Source organism: Schistocerca nitens, chromosome 3 (assembly GCF_023898315.1).
Source record: "Schistocerca nitens isolate TAMUIC-IGC-003100 chromosome 3, iqSchNite1.1, whole genome shotgun sequence".
Classification (NCBI taxonomy): Eukaryota; Metazoa; Arthropoda; class Insecta; order Orthoptera; family Acrididae; genus Schistocerca; species Schistocerca nitens.
In genome coordinates, this window is record NC_064616.1 from 485,684,510 (window position 1) to 485,708,257 (window position 23,748).

General features: G+C 42.4%; 1 protein-coding gene and 1 non-coding gene across 4 annotated transcripts in view; one reads left to right on the plus strand and one right to left on the minus strand.

Annotated features, from left to right (window-relative positions):
* LOC126249630 (pancreatic triacylglycerol lipase-like) overlaps positions 1-23,748 on the minus strand; it is a 486,518-nt gene that overhangs the window by 203,062 nt on the left and 259,708 nt on the right. The window lies entirely within an intron of this gene.
* On the plus strand, positions 6,276-6,348 carry Trnak-cuu (transfer RNA lysine (anticodon CUU)). The gene has a single exon. It is a non-coding gene; the product is annotated as a tRNA-Lys (tRNA).

Below are 23,748 nucleotides of genomic sequence, written 5' to 3' on the forward strand. Positions count from 1 at the left end.
CAATTGATGTGCTCGTTGCCCAGCTCACCAGGTCTGAACCCGATCGAACACATCTGGGATGTGATTGAATGTGGCGTCAGAGCTGATCGCCCCTCTCTCCGGAACTTATGAAACTTTGTGCCAAAGTTGGACATACCGGTTATTAGGAAGGTGGTCAAGATGTTCTGGCTGATCAGTGTATACTGACAGGCGTAGCCCACTTCGTGGCGCTGTTACAGCCGTGTAGAACACATCAGGTAGTAAGTTATGTTATGTGTCTGCAGGAAGACTATTAGATGGAAAGAAAAGACAACTAACACACTGGAGTGAGTACATATTAAGGTTCCAGTTATCACAATATTGGTATCTTTACCCATAGCCCCATATATAGTCTGAAGTTTCTGGCACTATCTTTTTGCAAAGGATTACTGTGATACTACATAAAAACAGAAAAGAATCTTTGGTAATCACAAATTTCATTGTGATAGTGACTACGCTGATTTAATTATCAATTTTCAAGAACACTAACAAACAAAAGTTAACTGCAAGACAGTGCGCAATGAAGTATTGCGAATGAAACAGTCATTTAACTTCACAATTATTCACGGTCCCAACGCCCTTTTCTTTGTGAGATAGAAAGTTACGACAGATGGAAATCAATAGCTGTTGGCTGTACGCTGGTAAAATCACGTATCATTGAGTGCAGCTCTTTACCAGAGATAAACGCTTCTGTGCTGACGTAAAGCGGCTGAACACCAGCGTGACACTTCTGTAGAAAATCACATCTGCGACGCTCAAAGAGAGTGATGGTGGAGCTGGTGGGATAATGGACTTTTTAGTACAGCAAAGCACGCGCACTAGATTCTTGCCGTATCTTGTAGCAAAGTATAGAGAAAACGTGTTTACAAATGTAGTCAAAGAGTGCATGTAAGCACAGTAACAGTAGCTGTTACGTTACGATGCATCGTCAACACCGCATTCTACTGTAACACAGGTACTACTAAGAAACCAGCCAGCGTCTTTTGTCTTTCTTACCACGCTGGGCTTATCGATGCCAAATTCTAGGAAGAATATAGTCTCTGATTGCAAGGGTTACGAAATCATTCGTCGCGGAAATGGTATTGCTTGCCTTTAACTTCCAAACGATAGGATAAATGATTTTATGCCGAAGTCTGACTTAATTTGTAATTATTTTACTCGTGGACTTGTTATTTCAGTTGCTCTTCTTAGTGCAAGTACTCGTACTTGTTAGCAATAGACTGGAATAAAATCGCACAGTCAACCTCTAGAGCACATTATACCGTAACTGTATATCTGGCGATTAAAATCTTATTACTGAAAAATTGAAAAACTGACAATAAAGTCTAACTGGTAGTTTTATGCAATTCCGCAAAACATTAAATATCACATCTTGGCTCCACTTGAAAATCTGATGTGCATATAGGCCTCATGGAAAAACAGTTTGTGCGGTTTCAGGTTAATATATACGTCTTACATAGAGAAACAGCAAAGTATTAGTTCTTTACAATGTTCTTGGGTTTCATATCGGACCGTCTATTGTGCATTCGACGCCGATCACCACTTATGGAGAATAGCCTCATTAAAGTTTCTCAAACCGTGGAAAGATAAATTGGACATCAAGCTCGAGAACCTTGCTGAGCATATTACATCTATCTGAATGCTTCTTAACCAGCAATATAATTTGACTGAATACTAATATTTACACGAGTGATACAAAAGCAATTGTTACTAGCTTTAACGCAATTACAAATTACCAATCTATTACCAACAGAACGAGTCAGATAAATGTGTAACGAACTGTTTCCCGTGAAGACACTTCGTCTGCTCCAGCGCCTTCAGGATCGGATGGAGCTCTGCAGTAAATAATGTATATCCACGAGGAAGATGAATCCTGAAGACACGATCGGGGAACACTAATGACCAGCCAGTTGAATTCCCTTGTTTGGAACCTTCAGTATACTCAACTATAAAACTGTGATGCCTATTTAAAATCTTAAAAAGCGGAGACTGAAACGTAAAATCTGGAGTGGAATCTGTCTTAAAATTCGCTAAGTCTTAAAAAATTCTGGGCCTCTGTACCTACCAAGGTTGAGATCTGCTCCAACCTTGCTGTAAAATTGTAAAACCAACCACACCCAACTCTAAAAGTCAATACTCCACAGCGAATTCGCGTTATTGTAAAACTATAAATTTGTTGTCGGTGATGAAAAAGCCTTTCGACAGGTGCCTGAGCAATAGCAGGTAATGTAGATGTGTTGGCCTGGATATTGGTTTATCGACCTGTCGTATAATGAAGAGTTGTCACCTAATCTGAAGCGGTGGTACCAGCCTCATCACAAAGGCTCGGTTTGGGACTTGTTCTAAAGGCCCCAGTGGTCAGCCTAAGTCCTTCACGGTGCGCCATGTCTAATGTCTTTAAATAAGAGGGACTTTTAGATCCATACACCATGCACCTTTAAACAGTCAAAGATCCCACAGAAGTTCTATAAAACTGAAGAAGACAATTCTGGTTTGCTCCCCGTGAATTATGACGAAGACATCTTAAAATAGTGAGTCTTTAGAGGGCCCATCTTTCCAGGCCCATAAAGTGTGGCAACCATGTAAGTTAAGAAATCAAACGCGGGGCCCAGGAAACTTACCGTATCTGTAAAATTAAGAATACCATCCCCCATGTTCAACACAGGTAAGTTTAAGACAAAATGTGGACGGTTAAAAAGAAGGCACACAAAATTCTCGTTCGAGACTTCAGATCCCTCTTCTCCGTCCGTTCTTGCAACAGTCGAAGAGTCAGCAGCAACTGAAGAGTTATTGTAAGGCTTGAAGAGGAACAAAAGGCAGAGGAGTCGTCGAAAAACAAGCAATACTGGGCAGGACATATAACTACTGGCGTGATGCTGGCAATTACACTTAAAACACTACCTAGTGGGACACCGTTCTCCAGCTCAGATAAGGGCAGAGTGTGGTATATGCTGATTGCCAAAACGTAAGGTAAAGACGGGACGAAAGCTGCATATTTTTTAAAAATAATTCTTACCAATACATAAACACTGAAATCGCTATAGATTTAGACAAGCTTGGTGGTCTGAACATTGTTTATTGTTACAGAAATGATCGTATTAGAAAAAAATTCTATAGCAAAGAAACATTCTTATGATACACAATGGCTTGTAAATTTCAAGAATATATTAATTGGCAGGCAAGATGCCACAGAAGAGAGGGGCAGATGGACAATTGCAAAAGACATTGAACATGACATTCATTTTTGATTTTTGTTTTTCATGTTTATTTTTAAATCATAGTGAGAGCATGATTCAAGAAGCCATCTAGAACATCCTACAGACTGAATCCAGTCAGAGCTAGACGACGTTTCTTGACGAAGTTCAAGGCACTCTACACATTCGTTTTCTTCAAAATTTACTTCATCGCAGTACCTATTATGTAGGGAAACATCATTATCATCTTCTTCAGAAATTGTGTCTTCACACGTTTCTTTAGAGGTTTCTTTCCCCTAGTTTTGCGGATTTGATTTCTTTCAGCTGCTACATTTCTTGTGCACCGGCTTTTCCTTTCTTCTTTCCTTCATTGCTTCTCTTTCTTTTTGTTGCTGTAAACACGTCGCGTGTTAGATTCATTGCTGACTGTTTTCTTTTGGATTTACTTCTCTAAGGTAGTGCAGGAACAGGCGAAACCTGTTCCAGCAATTTTGATGGAGTTTTTCCATGAGCAGCCACTGATATTTCAGTTGAACGACAACTGCCGTGCGCAGCTGGTCGAACAGTAGCCAAATTTGTGCAATGTTTGCAATCAGAAGGATGTCCTGTTAACAAGTATTTTTCAGACGTTGATTATGATGGCTGATGTGGAACCAAATCATTAGAGACATCTTCAATAGTTGGGAGATCAGTCTGAGTATTATTAATGTCTGAAACAAAGACATGGTTAGGAATTTCTGCTCTATCAAGCGGGCTAATTCCAGTAGCTCTAAATCCTGGTACACTAATCTGGACAGTTGAAGCACTAGTACATGCTTTGAAGAGCAACTCTCTGAATTGCTGTATTGTAATACTTCTTCCTTTGCTTGCATTAGCTACAATCCATGAATGAAAAGCCTCTTTAAAGGAAGAGTTTAGCGGCTTGAAAAATGATCGGTCTAGTGGCTGTAAAAAAGTGTGTTGTATGACTAGGCAAACAAACTATCGACACTTCCTTCTCAACAGACAGATCGAAAAGGGTGACAGAATTCATATGAGAGGCATGACCATCTAGCAGAATAAGAGCATGGCCAAGTGGTTTTTGAACCAATCCATGAAAATATCAGTGTTGACATAAACAGATTCTCTTCTCATAACAATTGATACTGGAGGTATGTTGTCTGCAGTGCCTTGTTTTATATTTAGCACTTTGTAAATACACTAAGGCGGTAAGAAATTTCCCTCACCATTGCAGCCGGCAATAAGTGTTATTGTCTCTCTTTTTACAGCAGAAGTAATAACATGGACATCTCTGCTTCCTTTTACCGCCACAACCTTCTAATTCTCATTGTTTAACTGTAGACAAGTTTCGTCTACGATGTAAGTACTACCTGGTTTATCCAAAAGTCCGTTTTCTGTCAACGTTTTTGTCAGTAGATCAAAGCAAGAACTGACTTCGTCTCTGTTCATTCCAACCGCTGTGGCTTTTCTGATGTTTTAAGTCTGCATTGCGTTCTAAAAATGAGAGAAGCTTCAGTCCGATCTGATCAGCTAAATTGAAAGCTATTTGCGTGAGGTCTGACGGTTTGGGAGCAAAGCCACGTGCTTGCAAGTTCTTTACATGGGCAACTAATTTCCTTTCTGCATCTCAACCAAGTATGATGATGGTCCAGACCCCGTTTTCTTGAAATTGCGCGTGGCAAGTCTTCTCCTTAATGTTCGTTCTGGTATATTTTTCTTTCGAGCTGCTTTCCTTTTAGCATTACCTTTTCTTCGACTAGACTCACGGCCTCTATTAGATTTTCTGCAGTCCATTTTCCCCTGTCTGTTGTCCTAATGAGTTTTCTCGACATTTTTCTATAAAACAAAATCGTATAGACTTCTGTTAGGTGTGCAAATATCACGGACCTATCCCAGAGTAAGGCTGCGTCATCTGTCCGTTTCCATAGCGACAGATGCTGCACCCCCATTTTCAGCAAAGACGTTAGCGAAAGAAGCCATTATTCGACCACATAACCTACAATATTTCTATTCCACAATCTAAATACGAGTTATAAGCTACCAGGCCTGTATCTACTTGTACCTGCTATTAAAAATCGTGAAAAGTTTCCTTCACTTAAGTTGGTCTCGAAGTTCTAATTTATTAAATCTCTCCTCTAGTGTCCATTCCTGAAGTACAAAAACTTGTGAATAAACTGATCTCACCAGCGGTTACAACAACAACAACAACCTCTACTAAGGAATTTCTTGGAAATGTGGTGTCATCCCCCGCGTCATCTGTATCACTTTTACCTTATATAGAGACTTCGCAGCGAATTTCATATTAGATGGTTTGGAACAGGAATCGACCTGGCATTGTAGCAATCTGATTTTTGGGGTTTGTTCTTTGCAATGAGCTCGATATTGTCACAAATTTTGACACTTAAACAAAGGCGATTTAATGAGTTATGTCGCCTTAACCCAGTATTCCTCGACTACGACGTAAAATTAGAGTCAAAAATATTTGCCTTTGACAGTGCGATGGCCTGCTTGAGGCTAGGTGCAGTCTCTGTGTTAAACGTGGCAGGTCGCTGCAGCGTAGGTACCGGTTTCAGTCCCCACCGCTGGCGGTGATATTTCCGCTCGGCGCAAAAATGCGGATACGCCTTCCTCCGGAGCGAAAGTAAAGCTGTCGTTCTCGCGTGCCGTGCGACGCCAGTGTAATTAGCGAGTCCACTTGTTACCCTTCTCAGTGTGACCTGCCCGTGAACCAAAACATGCAATTTTCAAATGTTTATTTGGGTATGACGAGAGTTTCAATGACCCCACGAGAAAAATCTGATATTTTATACTACGCGCATGTTGCTGCTTTATTCGAAATTAAACACAAATTATTAAAATATCAAGTTTCATATTGTTGCCTATGTGCCTTAGAATACGATCACAAATGGGATTATCTTGAGACCATTTTTACAGAATTATACAATCCGATAACGATTTTCATTATTCAACTATCATTAAATACTTTTTTAAATAAAATTGTCCACGTTCTACCTGGACTGAAGCACTGCAACTTCTACAATACATGTTACACACAGAGCGTCCGCCCGGCTAGCTCAGTCGGTAGAGCATGAGACTCTTAATCTCAGGGTCGTGGGTTCGAGCCCCACGCTGGGCGAATATTTTTAATTCTTGTCGTCTCATTTTGAAGTCATGATGATACTATACGGTATCGTCTAATCCGTAAAAAGAACGATAATTCATAACGGAACCGTTTTAAAAATTTAAAATTTCATCGAAATACAAAATGCACGTACATTATATATGCACTAACGAACGAAAGATTTTTGGCGTTTGTTTGACTGCTGTGTGCGTAACTAGAATCAGTTTTATCCCCGGTGAGAAAATAACTATTCTTTTAATACCACGGAGAAATCATAAGTAACACCGAACGATAAGTGTACATTACGAAATTTGTGCTACGGAAGTTGATTCTAACCTAAAAAAAAAAGAGAAACACGACAAAACGTAACACAGCAGCAAATTATATCTACTACATAATACGTTTATTGTATGTATAAAAGGAAACATGTATTACAGGCCACTGGTGATGCTTCCCAAATAAAAGAAGGGAAACGCGTATGGCAAAGAAACAAACTTCCTTCAATTACTTGCATAGACGGTACATACCTCCACGGACATCTAAATCAATTTTTCAATACTTTCTCCAAAACGTTTGCAAGAAGAGAAACGTGTATGCGGAGTTTATTCCAGACGCAGACACCCGAACAAAAACAACGACGTGTGGCCGCCTGCCGCACTCGGCTGGAATGCAAAACGCGGACAATTCCTTTCCGGAAAACACCATCACGAGTGACGAGACATTATGTTATTAATACGGGGCTGCCACAAAACGAAGAATACAGAAATTCGCATGAAAGGTTAAGGCCTTGATGACATAACGGACATTCAAGACAATGTGACGCGCGAGCTGAATAATTTACCAAAGAAGGATTTTTCTGGCAGTTTGACGTGGTTGTACTTCAGTGGGAGGGGGGAGACTATCTAAAACACCTGAAGCTTTAAAACGGCTGTCTTAACATTTCATTTTTTAAATTTATTTTTTATTAATACAGCCTCGAAACTTCTTGGACTGAAGAGGTATGTCTGAGACTGACAGACTCATACAAGGGTCGCTGTGCCCTCGACTTCGGTGACGGATGAAAATCGACGGCACACTAGGAGAAAATAAACGAGTTTCTTCCTGTAAACCTAAAGAGAAACATGTCTGCAGCTGCATCGCGTGGTACCCAGGTCAGCGGCGATTCCCCGTAATAGATATGTAGCTTAAAACTATTTACGGATTTAACATTCAACAGAACAAACCAATAGGTTTTTCCTCCAAACAAATATTCCAAACTTACAGACCATGAATGAGTCAACTGCTGTGTGTAGCAATGTGTTGACGCAGTGGGGAGAGAAGGGTCACAAGGACGCTTCCGCGTAGTCGCAGAACAAGTCGATACATGGCGATGATGGCAGGGTACAACTATCTCTAAAACCACGTTAGGCGATGGATCCCGCTTGCCAACAAAACTCTGTTTGCGAAAGAGTCTATGAATATTCAAAATGTTCAAATGTGTGTGAATTCCTAAGGGACCGAACTGCTTAGGTCATCGGCCCCTAGACTTACACACTACTTAAACTAACTTATGTTAAGAACAACACACACATTCATGCCCTAGGGATGACTCGAACCTCCGGCGGGTGGGGCCTCGCAGTCCGTGACGTGACGCCTCAAACCGCGCGGCCACTCCGCGCAGCACTATGAATATCAAGAACAAACTAAGAAGAAAGATCATGAGGTGAAATCCTATCCAGTTCCTCCCCAGAGGTCAGAGATCGACAGCTATCGTTGGTTAGTTCTTCTAGAACTGTCGATCGTGCGGGATTTTAGAAGTTACTAAAAACTGAGCTAGAATTTCATTCACTGTTGGGAAAGGTATATTTTTAATTGGCAACTTCGTTCATTCCTGTGAGTGTGATTTTTCAAACCCATTCGGAAATATTTGAGAAATGACTAATGAGCCAACAGTTGTCCTCTGATTCGAGGCAGAGAAGGGCAGAAGTCTGCTATGGTCTGCTTGAAGGGCTCAGGGTCAATGAAGATATTTATTCTCGATCTAGTAACAGAAAACCAGTCCGTGGAATTGCGTCACACCTCTTCCCCATTGAATATAAAGTTGAATGTATGAAATCTGAGTGAGCACCTTTTGGTATGACGAGGGTGTTATCCTCCTTACATTTCTGGAATGGAGCAGTCCCTTCAACAGCAAGTAGTAAATAGACACAACAACTGTTCAGAGAAGCATTTATGAGAGTAAAATCTCATAAAAATCTCAGTGCAGTCCAAATTCAACATTACAATGGGCGACCATACTTCTCTTCGGCGACAAATGAGGCGGTCGCTGGACTGTGCTGATCCGTAGTCATACATCCCGATTATGATGTCTTCAGACTTTCCCTGTTTGATCTCGTGAAGAACAGGATTCGATGAGAACAATTTGATCACAGAGACGAGGTGAAAGTGACTTTGAAGAATTTAAACGAACCACGTCAGAGAATAACGGAGTTTGATCACTTTTGCATTGCTTTCAGTTCTGCCTTCGAACAAGGGGCGGGGAACGGTTGCCAAATAACTCATGTCTGCGATAACAAGGACCCAGTTTTGAGGGGCATACATATACGAGGGGCGTTCAATAAATAATGCAACACACGTTTTTCTGAAAGAAGGTTGGTTTTATGCAGGATTTCAATACGTCATATTATTCCCCACACTGTTGGCTACAAAACCCTATTTTTCAACATAATCTCCATTCCATGCGTCAGCGTTACGCAACCTTACTGGGAGGGCTTGTATACCCGCATGGTATCACTCTACAGGTCGACGTCGGAACCAATGTCTTGCTGCATCAATAACTTATCAATCATCCATGTATCCTTCATTGAGCCAAACGGACGGAAGTCGGAAGGTACAAGATCCGGGTTGTAGGGTGGATGAGGAAGAACAGTCCAATGAAGTTTTGTACGCTCCTCTCGGGTGCCCAGACTTGTGTGAGGCCTTGCCTTGTCATGGGGAATGACAAGTTCGTTCCCGATGAGAGAGGACATCAATCAGGATAGCCCGTCAGAGTTTCAGATGACCGTCACCATAACTTTACCGGCCGAGAGTGCGCCTTGAACTTTTTCTTCGGAGGAGAGATGATGTGGTGTTACTCCATGGACTACCGTTTTGTTTCCGGTTGGAAGTGATGAACCCATGTTTTACAGCGTGTGACGATGTTCGACAAAAAATTGTCGCGATCAATTTCATAATGCGCAAGCAATTCCGCGCAGATGGACCTTCGTTGCTCCTTATGGATTGCTGTTAGGCGGCGACAAATCCAGTTAGCACACACTTTTGAGTACCCCAACTGGTGGACAAGTGTGCCAGCACTTCCAAGAGAGATGTCCAGTTGTGCTGCGAGGTGTTTGATTGTGATCCGTCGATCACCTCGAATGAGTGTGTCCACACGCTCCAACATTGCAGGAGAGAGCTGCGTGCCGCCGGTCGGCACGTGGGAGATCGGACATGTTTGCGCCATCTCTCCACACAACTCCATCTAGTGCAAGTCTATCCACACAGACATAGACACCCACTAAAACCCGCTTACTGTAATTAAACCTTGATCTCCTTCTATAATTTTATCCCTCGCTCCCTCTTCCCTCCTTTACCAAATCAACTAATCTTTGCTGCCTCGGAGTTTGTTTTGCCTATCTATCCCTTCTTTTAGTCAAGGTGTGCCACAAATCTCCTCAATTCCCAGTTCGATTCACTATCTCCCCATTAGTTATCCGATCTGCCCGTGTAACCCCCAGCAGTCTTTTGTAGCATCACATTTAAAGTGCATCCATTCTTTCATGTCTGAACTTTATATCGTCCACTTTTTGCTTCTCTACAATGCCACACTCCAGAAAATTTGTAATACTTCAATTTGTAACACATAAATTTATATTCCATGTTAAACTTCTCTTGTTCAAATGGTTCAAATGGCTCTGAGCACTATGGGACTCAACTGCTGAGGTCATTAGTCCCCTAGAACTTAGAACTAGTTAAACCTAACTAACGTAAGGACATCACAAACATCCATGCCCGAGGCAGGATTCGAACCTGCGACCGTAGCGGTCTTGCGGTTCCAGACTGCAGCGCCTTTAACCGCACGGCCACTTCGGCCGGCAAACTTCTCTTGTTCAGAAACGCTTTACATGCTGCAGTCAGTCTGCACTTTTTACTCTTTTTGCTTCGACCATCGTCAGTTATTTTGCTGCCCATGTAGTCAACTCATTTACTACTTTTAGCGTTTCATTACCTAACTTAATTCCCTCAGCATCGCATGATTTAATTTGTCTATGTTCCATTATCCTTCTTTTACTTTTGTTGGCATTCATCTCATAAGCTCTTTTCCAGACATAGTCCATTCCGTCAATACACCTTTCAGGAATTACCATGTTTCTGCGAACCTAGAAGTTTTAATTTCTTTTCCCTGAACAGTATTTTCAGTTCTTTCTCTTTGGTTTCCTTTAGTGTTTGCTCAATGTACAGATTGAGTATGTGTGTTAGACCATATGAGGAACTACGGAATCCCGTATGAGCACAGACACTGCAAGCCAGAGACCGGAACCGCTCAAGGGGCGGCTGTGGCTGTCTAATCTGGTGGTGTTGCAGCCGGCAGCGAGGCAGCGAGCTGTGGACAGGGGCGCGGGCGTTTCTCCCGAGGTGAGAGTGGCCGCCGTTAAGATGGGAAGGAAACAAGGTTAAGACGTCAAGCTGCTAGCGCCTGTGCTCGCCCTAATCCTGCTGCCAACATAGCTCCAAACACCGCCGTAAACGACTTGTTTCCTAACAACGAAATCTCGCACACGGAGGCAACAAATCACCGTGTAACACATGAGCGAATGCACCTTCGTTGGAACTTCCCGGCAGGTTAAAAGGATATGCTGAAACAGGACTCTAACCCGGAACCTTGCGTTTCGTGGAAAATGCTCTTACAACCACTGTTTTTTTTTTTTTTTTGCCCCCTTCTACATTTTCAGCTCGTCCTTATGTTCCTTCTCAGCCTGGTTTCGAAGCCTTTAATGTTCTCTGTAATTGTAAAATAGTTGTTTAAATTCTTCATTCTTGAAACTGACATTAGAAAATCATTTTCTGATCAAAAGACTTAACATCCTTAAGACAAAATAAATCACGCACTTCTTGGAAATTTTTTTATCCATTTACTTTTTTATTTTTTCATCTTGTAACTTCTGCCGAAATTAGAGTTCAGCTGGGACACCACGGCTTTTCATAAACGCGGTAGCGTTCTCGCTTCCCGCGCCCGGGTTCCCGGGTTCGATTCCCGGCGGGGTCAGGGATTTTCCCTGCCTCGTGATGACTGGGTGTTGTGTGATGTCCTTAGGTTAGTTAGGTTTAAGTAGTTCTAAGTTCTAGGGGACTGATGACCATAGATGTTAAGTCCCATAGTGCTCAGAGCCATTTGAACCACTTTTTTTCATAAACAAATTATTTTTAACAAACTGAGTAAAATAAATACGCACTTCTTGGCATCTCCCTTAACTGTAGTGCACAAACCAAAACTTATTACTTCCTTATGGTAAAAAGTTTTGAACCAAAGCTTTGTATTTTGGACTCTTTTGAAGATTATGGGGCTCTTCCATCATAAACTGTACATGCTCATATGTACTCGCAAATATGCGAACTGGCCGATAATCCAAGTGTAGCTATTGTGTTTCACTTCAGAAAAAAAAATCCAGTGTGGCTGAAGTATATCTGATCTCCGCAGATTAGGGTGTGTGCCAAAGCGTCGACAATATGAGATTGATTGCAATACGGACTCTGTTTCAGTTTAATCCTGTGTAATTTTTCACCCTTTAGGACCTCCTTATTTATTGTGTCATACCATGTCGGTACTACTTACGACTGAAGAATGTGGTTGTTAATATTTCTCCACAGTTTTTTTTATTTTTTTAAGTTGGCCTCTGAATGTTTTTCTTCCACAGGCTTTGGTCTGTGGTATCATGTGAGTTGGCAACAGATGTTTAGTGTTAAGTTGTTGTGGATTATCTTGAATATAGCGGAATAGTACTATAGTTGGCATGGTGATTTTAAACTTATTTGCGCTCGATACGGTCAACTGAGCTGTCCTAGCACGTCTCACGACCCGACCTCTCAGCTTCAATTCCACCAATACCTCTCTCCTACCTTGCAAAATTCACTGACGTTCTCCTGCGTACCTTGCCGGAATACCAGTTCAGGAAGAAACAATATCGCAGCGACCTGGCTTAACCACAGCGCAGGGAACTGTTTCCAGAACGGATCCACCTTTCAACAGCGGAGTGTGCACTGTTTTGAAACTTCCTGGCCGATTAAAACTGTGTGGCGGGCCGGGACTCTATCCCGGAACCTTCTCTTCCGTGAGCAATACTCGTCGCCAAATTATGACGGCGATCGGAACACTGTCACTGCATTTTCAAAATTTACTCGCATATTCTAAAACAGGATACTGGTCCACTTTTTGTAGCACCCCATACAAACTCGCCGTCTCAAATTAGGTTTTTAACACTCAATACAAAATGTTTATGTAAACGTTTGTACCCCATTAAAATCCTTCAGAATGTACTGCTACGCCTTACTTGATACTTGATACACTAGAATATTAAAATAGGCGACGTTTTGAAAATGTGGCAGCACTGGGGAAGGCCGCCGAAACATGGTCTAAATGTCGATTATTTTATAACTTTAACTATTCCAGGTTGTTTTAGGGTAACAGGCCTACACTCGGAACTATTTTAATGGAACGATATGTTTTTCTGTCTTTCGTTTACCCAGACGTTTTTTTTTTTACACAAATGTGCCACTTTCTGTTTGTGTCACACTATTTTCACTGCAGTGTTTATTAAAAAAAGTTACTTATTCTGACCCTAGACGGACTAATCGGGCTCGGCCGACCGCCGTGTCATCCTCCGTCAATGGCGTCATTGAATGCGATATGGAGGGGCATGTGGTCTTGAAACCAGTCTCTTAGTCGTTGTCGGGTTTCTTGACCTTGGAACAGCTACTACTCTATCAAGTAGCTAGCTCCTCTGTCATGTGCGCTGACCTCTTATTTTTTATTGTCGTTCTACCTATCTGTTTCTTCGTCAGTTTTCGTCATAATTTCTGTGCGGAAGTCTCTCGACACCTCTGAAATCTCTTCGATGAAAACTTCACTCAATTTTTTTATTACTGAATGTGGCCGGCCACATGATCGAAATAGCTGAGCTAACGCTCCGGCTTCCACTCAGCTACGGAGGCGGACACGTTAGTGTTTATAGTGCGTATTAGTTTTGATATCATGTCCGCTGTTTGCCGTTATTTTATCAGCTTTTTCAAGTGTGGTCACTTGGTGTATGGAACAGCAGATAGATTTACATTGATGTTGTTGAGTCAGTCCCAGTATCCCACAATGCTGAGATTCACAGTAAGTGGAAACTGCAGTCGCAGTAAAGAATATTTGAACAGTCTAAAGCTGGATGACTTCAAGCAAAATTTCCACTAGGCCTATGGATCCAGCCTTTGCCAATACACTTGAACGGATCGCATACATATCGGCTGGCAGAGTATCATATTTTCGCATCATGTTTTTCTTTCTTGGTGTTGCGTGTACAACGATTTTTGTGAAACGATGTTCCTTTTACACTTTTAACCGCTTCACTGTTTTTCAACTTATACACGATGAAATGCACGAATAAATCCTTTCGTGAAAGTTTCAAAGAAACGTATTTTGTAATAAAATTTGCATCACGTGTTTTGTAGCGCAAAACGTGAAATCAATATCATATGTAGTGGTTAAAGATGTGAATAGTGTTTTCTTCTTAAATAAAAATTTAAAAAAAAATTGCTCGCTACATACCAAGGAAAAATAATAAGGCGAGAAAATATGGTACGTTCTCAGTCCATAAGCCTACTTAAGCATGTCACTGTTTCACGTTTAAGTCAATGACACGTATTAAGAAATTAAATGGCACCGGTACTAACAAGAAATAGCTCGGGTATTGCAGAAGCCAGAGCTATAAAAATCAAATATATTTTGGTAACCAGGATTAAAACAAGAGCTTCTATATTCATTGTGACCATTACTTCTTAGCTAACTTGGCTAAGTGCCATGTTAGTGTCTCAACGTTCAGCGCTGTATTCCAAATTGTTCCAGGCTTTTTTTTCTTTCGGTGATACATCTTGTGTAAGGGGAATATGAAAAATCGCATTCACGTGATACTTAAAGTTTATCCGTAATCGTTTAGGTGAGCTGGGTCTCAGGTCGAAGTAAAACAACGGCATACCAACTCCAACGTTAGCTTGCCTCGTAAAGCACTGTGATCTCAGACATCGGAACTACCTTAATTACTTCTTCCTCATCACGTGATCGAGCGAGCTATGTGACTCCCTGACAGACGGTGGACCCATATTCAGGGGAGCTGAGATCAAATGCCTGCTGGTGCTGTGCGTCTCTAACACACATGAGGTGAAAGGAGTTGGGGATCCTGAATAAACAGAGTGCCAATTCCTTCATACATATCTTCCCAACTATGTCAATACCATGTCTCTAATAATTTAGTCTCAACACAGTTCTTGCGAATCAAGACTCGACGTGACCTACCTGAAAGTGGCTGTGTGGGAATATAGGCTCACGGTTTTTAGGAAGCTCAGATTGGCAGACACGGCCTCACAAATCGTTTCAGAACATAATCTGGAACATTCAGTATAGTTCTGGTATATCTGGTACGAAAATAATGCATGGCAAAAACATATTTCACTACAGCCGGCCGGGGTGGCCGAGCGGTTCTAGGCGCTTCAGTCTGGAACCGCGTGACAGCTAAGGTCGCAGGTTCGAATCCTGCCTCGGGCATGGATGTGTGTGATGTGTTTAGGTTAGTTAGGTTTAAGTAGTGCTAAGTTCTAGGGGACTGATGACCTCAGATGTTGAGTCCCATAGTGCTCAGAGCCATTTGAACCATTTCACTACAAAAGAACGACGAATGTTTACGAACTATCTTTCTAAGGTACCCTCATGGTTTAAAAAAATAAAATAAAAAATAAAAAATATATCGGCGATGTAACTGACGTTACTTGCACATAGTCAATAATGATATCGTGTTTAGAATGGGACTGGCTACTGTCTTAATGGTCGCCCTACATCTATGACAGCAACTCGTGGGGGACGAAGATGTTCCGCTAGACCAGCTAGATTGACGCTGTCAGTAAGTGCTCACAGTTGGGCAAGTGAAAGGAAAGGGGAAAGGAGACAAGGTTATAGTTTAAAGCATCGTCGATGACGATGTCATTAGAGGCACAGCAAACATTCGGATTCGACAAAGGAGAGATAGGTCGTTTCAAAGACAACACTCAACTTTCGCCTTTAGTGATGTGGGGGAGCGGGGGGTGGGGGGGGGGGGGGAAGGGAAGGGAGGGAGGGAGTTCGATCTCAACGACTCAAGGAGATCTGGCAAAAGCATATTCTGACGACCTGTGAAATATGATTTTGTTTTCTTTGGGAGGAGGCTGAAGAGAGAGAGAGAGAGAGAGAGAGAGAGAGAGAGAACCTGTCACCACAGCGAACTGACTAGATCCGCGAATCACGCTATTGGGCTGCAAATAGATTTTGTACTGATCGACTGATCGTCGGCGTTAGAATTGAGTGCAAGATGGTCATGGCAAAAGATCAGCGCATTTGATTTCCGTCTGACTGTGGGAAGTCAACGCATGGGTTACGCCATCTGCGAGGTCGTGCGGGCACTTGGCTTTTCACATACCACCCTTTCAAAGATATACCGTGAGTACCTAGATTCGGTGAGGACGTCTGCTGCCGATATCTCTGCCGCGGGCAACAAAATTTTGATGACAGGTGTCGCTGCCGAGTATCATGGATTTTAATAGCGGATATATGAGCAACAAGGCAGACAGTGACACACCAATTCAGTGTTTAGAAACAACAGCCAGTGGACAGTCATACAAACCAGAACCATTTCTTCACTGTGCGGACAGCTCACCCACGTCCCGGAGCGCTGAGAATAGCATGAGCACAAAACACAAGTGGATGCTAGAAACATTTTAAAAAGTCACCTGGATTGATGAGTCACTGAATAAGTTGGTACACGCCGATGGCAGATGGGAACCTCATTGACGATGCTTCCAAATGGGCACTGGTCAGGCTAGTGGTAGAGGCATTCTCGTGTGTGTGATGTTTACACGGAATGAAATGAGCCTCACGATACGTCTCGTAGTGTCTTTCACCAGCAAACAATATGGGAACCCACTGTCCGGTCATGTCCATCTGTGTGTTAGCCTACAGCACCTTGAAGGCGACCTGTATCTTCAGGAAGTTAGTGCAACATTCCATCGCTCCCAAAGTGTCTCAAAATATTTTGTAAAACAATACACGGGAATGAGGAAGCCTGTGTGGTCCCCGGCTCACTGAGTATTTCTGGGATCCGTTGAGAGAGATGTGTGCGCCTCTGACCAGTCTTCCGGAGTTGTTAGTGACGCGTCAGCGGCCATTGAAGAGGGTAATTCCCCATGGTTTTCGGCGTTTCGTGGAATCCATGCCACGGCGCTTCGCCATCGCCATCAATACGAAAAGAGTTAGCACATGTTACGAGACAGGAGTGTCCAATTTAACTGCTTAGGTCTGCATACATTTTTATAAAGAAATTCCCACAAACAATTATGGAACCTTAACAAAAGCGAGCAACTATGATACAAGCTATTCTCAATCCAGGTGCAAAGAATTCAACAGTTTGTAAAGATCTTCTGGATGAACAAGTGATATGTTGCTATCTGCCTCGTATGAGCCAAATTACGTCTGTCGATTAGTTAGCAAAACCTACAACCGTCACGTAAACTAACGAGCTGCACTCTTTCACATCATTGTAGTTAGCGTTCTGAATGAATTCCATACCTCTAAGGCGGAATCACTCCCCCAAAAATGACCAGGGAGTATCCGATTTTTATTCTGTAGTTTTGAAAAGGCAACATTACTCAACAAATCCACTTCTGATTACCCACATTACAGATTATCTTATGCACTTAAACGTACCAGAAACACTAAAAGTATACTACATTAAGAAAATTCAGTTTATATTATTCAATTTTTTACTTTAAAATTCCGTACTGCGCAAATAAAAGGAAATTAATTTCGGTCAAATCTGTTTACTAAAATTCTCAGCTTCACCGAAATGACTTACGTAACTTAACTTTACCTTTTATTTTTAAGCTCAATGAACAACCTGGTAGTTTTCCAAATTCTCTGTAGCCACACTATATCAAATCACAGGACATTGACGGCGCAAATTTTAAGAGGTGAAATATTCCTGGAGAGACGACCGTTAGACGATCTTTTTCTCCCCCACCGATGATACTGCAGATAGTAGCGAAGTCGAGTATCCTGGATGTCTTGCCAAAACAGCGTCAAGGTTATTCACTTCACTCTGCTCAGTATCACCTCTAATGGCAGTAAGCTTGCATTTAATATTCTCAACAATTTCTAACGATTTCTGCAAAGGCAATTCGATGGATTCTAACTGTTAAGGAAAACGAAGTTGCTGTGGATGTATGCCGAAGCATTATCGATTTTAGATTCAGTAAAAGCATTTTGTGCCTCTCGTACTGAAAGTGTTCATTCTCTCAGAAATGAATCAATCACAGATTTGAAAAATGTTCATTACAAAAACAGGGAGCTGTACTTCACCTTCTTAGGACCAGCACAACAGGCAACGATGAACTACTCAGCAGTTCTACAGCCTGTATAGCGACACACTATACGGGCTTTTAAGAAACACTTTTTTCGTATATAAAATTATTTTATTTGCTTCTGGGTACTTGCAGCGCACTTCTTCGGCTATAATTTGCAGTGCATGCGTCAGACAGTCGAAGTGGATTATATGTAGATAGAATACGGGCAGGATGGTTGCTACCTTCAGCATGTAGGCCTCTGCACCCGATTACATAACAAGAATTTTTTCATCTTGAATTCACTCAGGTACTTAATGACTGTCATTCACAAAACGAGCTACCGTTGAATGAGTTGTGCGTTCAAACACTTTTCAGGATATCAATAATGGCTTTGATCGTTCTTCTCGTCGAGTTTGCTAACAATGAGATTACCTGTGAAACGTACACGTACATCTACTTTCTCGCTCGCTATCTATATGTGGTGGTTACTTAGTGTCACAAACTTTTCAGAGCCCCATGGTAACATAAATCTAAATAGTTTTTCCTTAATGACGGTTCATATGGAATCTTTTCCATACAGTACTTTTGCAGAAACGTGCGATATTCAGCCACTTCACGTTTGTGCCATCGAATGTTCGCAGCAATCATAGCAGAGCACATGTGAAGGATAATTCATTTTCAGTTTGTAGTCTTCTGCATCTGGATCAATAACACACGATTCTTAGACGACCGCATTGTTTTGTTCTTCGTGTTCGGATCACTATATATATGTTGCTGAAGTTGGGACTTCATAGAGCACCCGACGTACTTATTGCATGTTTGATATGCAACAATATCTCAATCGGTAGTGAAATCGTCTCCAGTCGTAATCCAAGATTCTAATCTAGATGGTAGTTTTGATGCAACAAGTGGCACCATGGACAGAAACAGTCGTGAAGTCTTAAGAAATACTATTTGGCAAACTTTTACTGGCGCACGAGCTGCTTCCTAGTTCTCTGTCTTTTGTCTGAATCATTGTCATTTTAATCAGACTACGAAGCCCTTTACTGCCCGGAATAATGGCTGCTACAATGCTACATGCATTGTTAATAATGTATTTACTTTGTATTTGAGAAATGCAATACGAATTTTAGAAAATTACGCAAAAGCACGCCCTTCATAATCCAACTCAATGCGCACGCAATTAATCACGTTTCATTAAAGCAGGACGTCATGTTTAGAGGAAATTTATTTCTGGTCTTCATCTTTCATTACAGGTCGGTCAGTGCGCAATTAATCACGTTCCACTAAAGCAGGACGTCATTTTTAGAGGAAATTTACTTCTGGTCTCAATCTTTTATTACAGGTCGGATTCGGATATTTTTCTGAGGGAGAGGTCTACTGGGGGACTGAGGAAATATGAAGAAGGGTAAAAAAAAGAAATAGCATGTAATGTTGTGTAGCATACAGCTAGAATACGGAGAAACATGTAACTATAGTGAAATATGTAAAAATATATAACGATAAACGGAAATGTATTTACGCTGCCAAAAAAAACATATTGTGGGTATTGACAATTTTCACATGCCTAGAGCGAAGCAGAGAATATGCAGTTACATAAAATTCCGTGCTCTAATTATCAGTCAGGCAATGTGCTGCCACTCGGTGGTTTAAAATTAGTATTCTCGTTGCCGTCTAATCAAATGGGGTTTACTCCCTACGCACACAATTGACCGTTTCCACGGGGGATATGAGAGTTGTATATTAAGTGTATGTATTGAGTGTGGGTCACTGCAACGAATGTGTGCATAATATGGCGTCATATTTGTGTTGTTCGATAATGAGAGAAGAGAGACTGTGAAACCCTTTGCCAGCACATAACCTACTTCTTTCGAATAGCATGAAGGTGACCACCAGCTTAACGCGGCCATCCGATGGACAGATCATTATTAAACAGTGCCACTTGCCCTTACTATACGAGGCGCCGCAAACAGGTTTGGGATTTACTCCAGAACATGGAGGAATTTCTGATTATAAGGAGCTTTACGGCACCGTATCTCCTCCACTTTCCGGCCAAATACCGGTGGTGGTAATTTCTTCCACTAACAGGACTCGAACCAGTTACTTCAGAGTCGAGTGCCCCCACAAAGGCGTCAGTTAGTGACCTCCACTATGGAGGTGTTTGCCGCAGGGTAATGTAATGCATACTGTCATGGATCAAGGAACCCAGAAACGTTGTTAGATTATCGTTATGGGAAAATGCAGGTAATAGTCTGGTCGCTGTGTGTGCGTCTATGAACCCTTTATGTGTCGTAGTAAAAGAAATGTTCCACCTATGATCATTCACCTAAAATTCTGTGGCTGTTGTACGTTGTTGTCGAAGTGGTATGACTTCGCATATCTTCTGTTCACGAGATGAGTTTATACAACGTGGAGCTGACGGTGCCTCCACTGTGACCTTTTGCGTGTTAGTATGAAATACTGGGTGATCAAAAAGTCAGTATAAATTTGAAAACTTAATAAACCACGGAATAATGTAGATAGAGAGGTAAAAATTGACATGGGGTATTATTAGAACAACAAAAAAAAAAAACAAAGTTCACAAAATGTCCGACAGATGACGCTGGACAGCAAAACTGCTACCGTGACGGGTGAGAGGTACGCCGATATGTTACAGAATCGCATCATCCCCAGCCTGGCTGATAAACACCTGCTGGAACGTACGATGTTTATGCAGGATGACGCACCACCCCATGTTGCTAGACGCGTGAAATATCTCTTGCGCGCGTCGTTTGGTGATGACCGTGTGCTCAGCCGCCACTTTCGTCATGTTTGGCCTCCCAGGTCCCCAGACCTCAGTCCGTGCGATTATTGGCTTTGGGGTTACCTGAAGTCGCAAGTGTATCGTGATCGACCGACATCTCTAGGGATGCTGAAAGACAACATCCGGCGCCAATGCCTCACCATAACTCCGGACATGCTTTACAGTGCTGTTCACAACATTGTACCTCGATTACAGCTATTGTTGAGGAATGATGGTGGACATATTGAGCATTTCCTGTAAAGAACATCATCTTTGCTTTGTCTTACTTTGTTATGCTAATTATTGCTATTCTGATCAGATGAAGCGCCATCTGTCGCACATTTTTGAACTTTTGTATTTTTTTGGTTCTAATAAAACCCCATGTCATTCCAAGCATGTGTGTCAATTTGTACCCCTCTATCTACATTATTCCGTGATTTATTCAGTTTTCAAATTTATACTGACTTTTTGGGTACTTTTTTCTTTTTCATTAGCATTTCCTATGCTAATCATGGATAGAGCGTCTGCCATGTAAGCAGGAGATCCCGGGTTCGAGTCCCGGTCGGGGCACACATTTTCAACATGTCCCCAATGAAGTACACCAACGCCTGTTGGCAGCTAGGGTTTCCATTTAATTATCATTTCATTTCTAGCAAAGCTGCATGGTCATCCACGGTAACTGTTCTTTCGGGAACAGATACTACCGTCATATATAATTAAAATATGGCTTCCCGGCCATTTACCTTCTTGTGCGAACGCACACACTATGCCCGAACTCGTACGGAACTTGGTAGCTTAATCTGCCACGAGTAAGGAGTATGATGGGCAAACATCTATTAGGCGCACTACGAATGTAGTGGTGTGGACATGTTGGGAATGTGGATCTCACGGGGAGCGTGCAAGGGATAAGTCCCTGCAGACGCACTATCCTCTGTGCCCGCGGTGGCTCAGATGGATAGAGCGTCTGCCATGTAAGCAGGAGATCCCGGGTTCGAGTCCCAGTCGGACATCAACGCCTGTTTGCAGCTAGGGTTTCCATTTAATTATCATTTCATTTCTAGCAAGGCTGCATGGTCATCCACGGTAACTGTTCTTTCGAGAACAGATACTACCATCATATATAATAAACAATTTAATATTTTATTTGGCCTCTGTTTGCTTTGTAGGAAGAATTTCCGAATCTCGCACGTGTAACCATCAGGTAATTCATATCTCAACCTTTGCAGCAGCAACTGGAAGTGCCTCCAGCATTCGAACGCTTTGTTGAGTGAACCGGCAAATAATTACTAATCCTTTCTTCCCACACTAACAATGCGTGTATTACGATCAAGCGCAGAGAGATTTATCTGGAGACGATTTGTTGCTGTTGAGCTGAAGTGTAGTTGCATGAATGCCGAGGCAGATTGTTGTGGCGAATGATGGGCGCGTTAGCGCATTACGCACAGCCGTGTAACTGCAGCAGGAATGAGGGAGAAAACGCTTCCAAACCTGTTTATGCGTGGAAAAAGCCTCACGCTTAAGGATCGGTGACCAGCACTCCCCTCCACTTCCTGTTCTATTCTAGGTCTCCTTTTAAATAAATGAGCCTCATTCCGAACCAGAAGCTGCACCACGGAATAACTTACCTCGGTTATAGCCCAACCGGATTACCCGCAACTCTGCAGAATACTAAGTGTCAACTCTTTGGGTAACAGATTCTCCCTGCACCCACTATCGGAAACTTTGAAATAAACTGGTTCCAATAGCCAGTCCCACATGTGGCCTCCAAGAATAATTGAGACGTTCAACGCGTAGATAGTTTTCATTGTAAAGGTACTGCTGGCTTCTATGATTGTGTTATATGGTGAATGGCTCTATACTGAGGTGACAAAGGTCAAGGGATAGTGACATGCACATATACAGATGGTGGTAGTATCGCGTACACAAGGTGTAAAAGGGCAGCACATTGGCGGAGCTGTCATTTGTACTCAGGTGATTCATATAGAAAGGTTTCCCCGGCCGTTGTGGCCGAGTGGTTCTTGGCGCTTCAGTCTGGAACCACGCTGCTGCAACGGTCGCATGTTCGAATCCTGCTTCGAGTCCTTAGGTTAGTTAGGTTTAAGTACTTCTCAGTCTAGGGGACAGATGACCTCAGATGTTATGGCCGCACGACGGGAATTAACAAACCCTGAATGCAGAATGGTAGTTGGAGATAGATGCATGGGACATTCCATTTCGGAAACCGTTAGGGAATTCAATATTCCGCGATCCGTAGTGTTAATTGTGTGCCACGGGCAACGTACTGGCTGACGGCCTTCACTCAACGACCGGGAGCAGCGGCGTTTGCGTAGAGTTGTTAGTGCTAACAGACAGGCAACAATGCGTGAAATAAGCGCAGAAATCAATGTGTGACGTACGAGGAATGTATCTTTAAGACAATGTGGCGAAATCTGGGGTTAATGGGCTATGGCAGAAGAAGACCGATGCGAGTGCTTTTGATAAAAGTACGACGTCGCCTGCAAGCCCCTCTCCTGCGTTCGTGACCATATCAGTTGGACTCTATACGACTAGAAAACTATGGACTCGTCAGATGAGTCCCGATTTCAGTTACTAAGAGCAGATGGTAGGGTCCGAGTGTGGCGCAGATCCCACGAAACCAGGACCCAATTTGTCAACAAGGCACTGTGCAAGCTGGTGGAGGCTCCATAATGTTATGGCCTGTGTTTACGTGGAATGGACTGGGTATGGATGTTCGGCTACTACGAGAACACATGCAGCCATTCATGGACGCCATGTTCCCAAACTACGATGGAACTTTTATGGAAGACAATGCACCATGTCACCGGGCACAATTGTTCTCAATTGGTTTGAAGAACATTCTGGACAATTCGAGTGACTGATCTGGCCACCAAGATCGCCCGACACGAATCCCATCGCATAATTATGGGACAAAAGCGAAAGGTCAGTTTGTGCAAAAAATCGTGCACCAGAAACACTCGCAATCATGGTTGGCT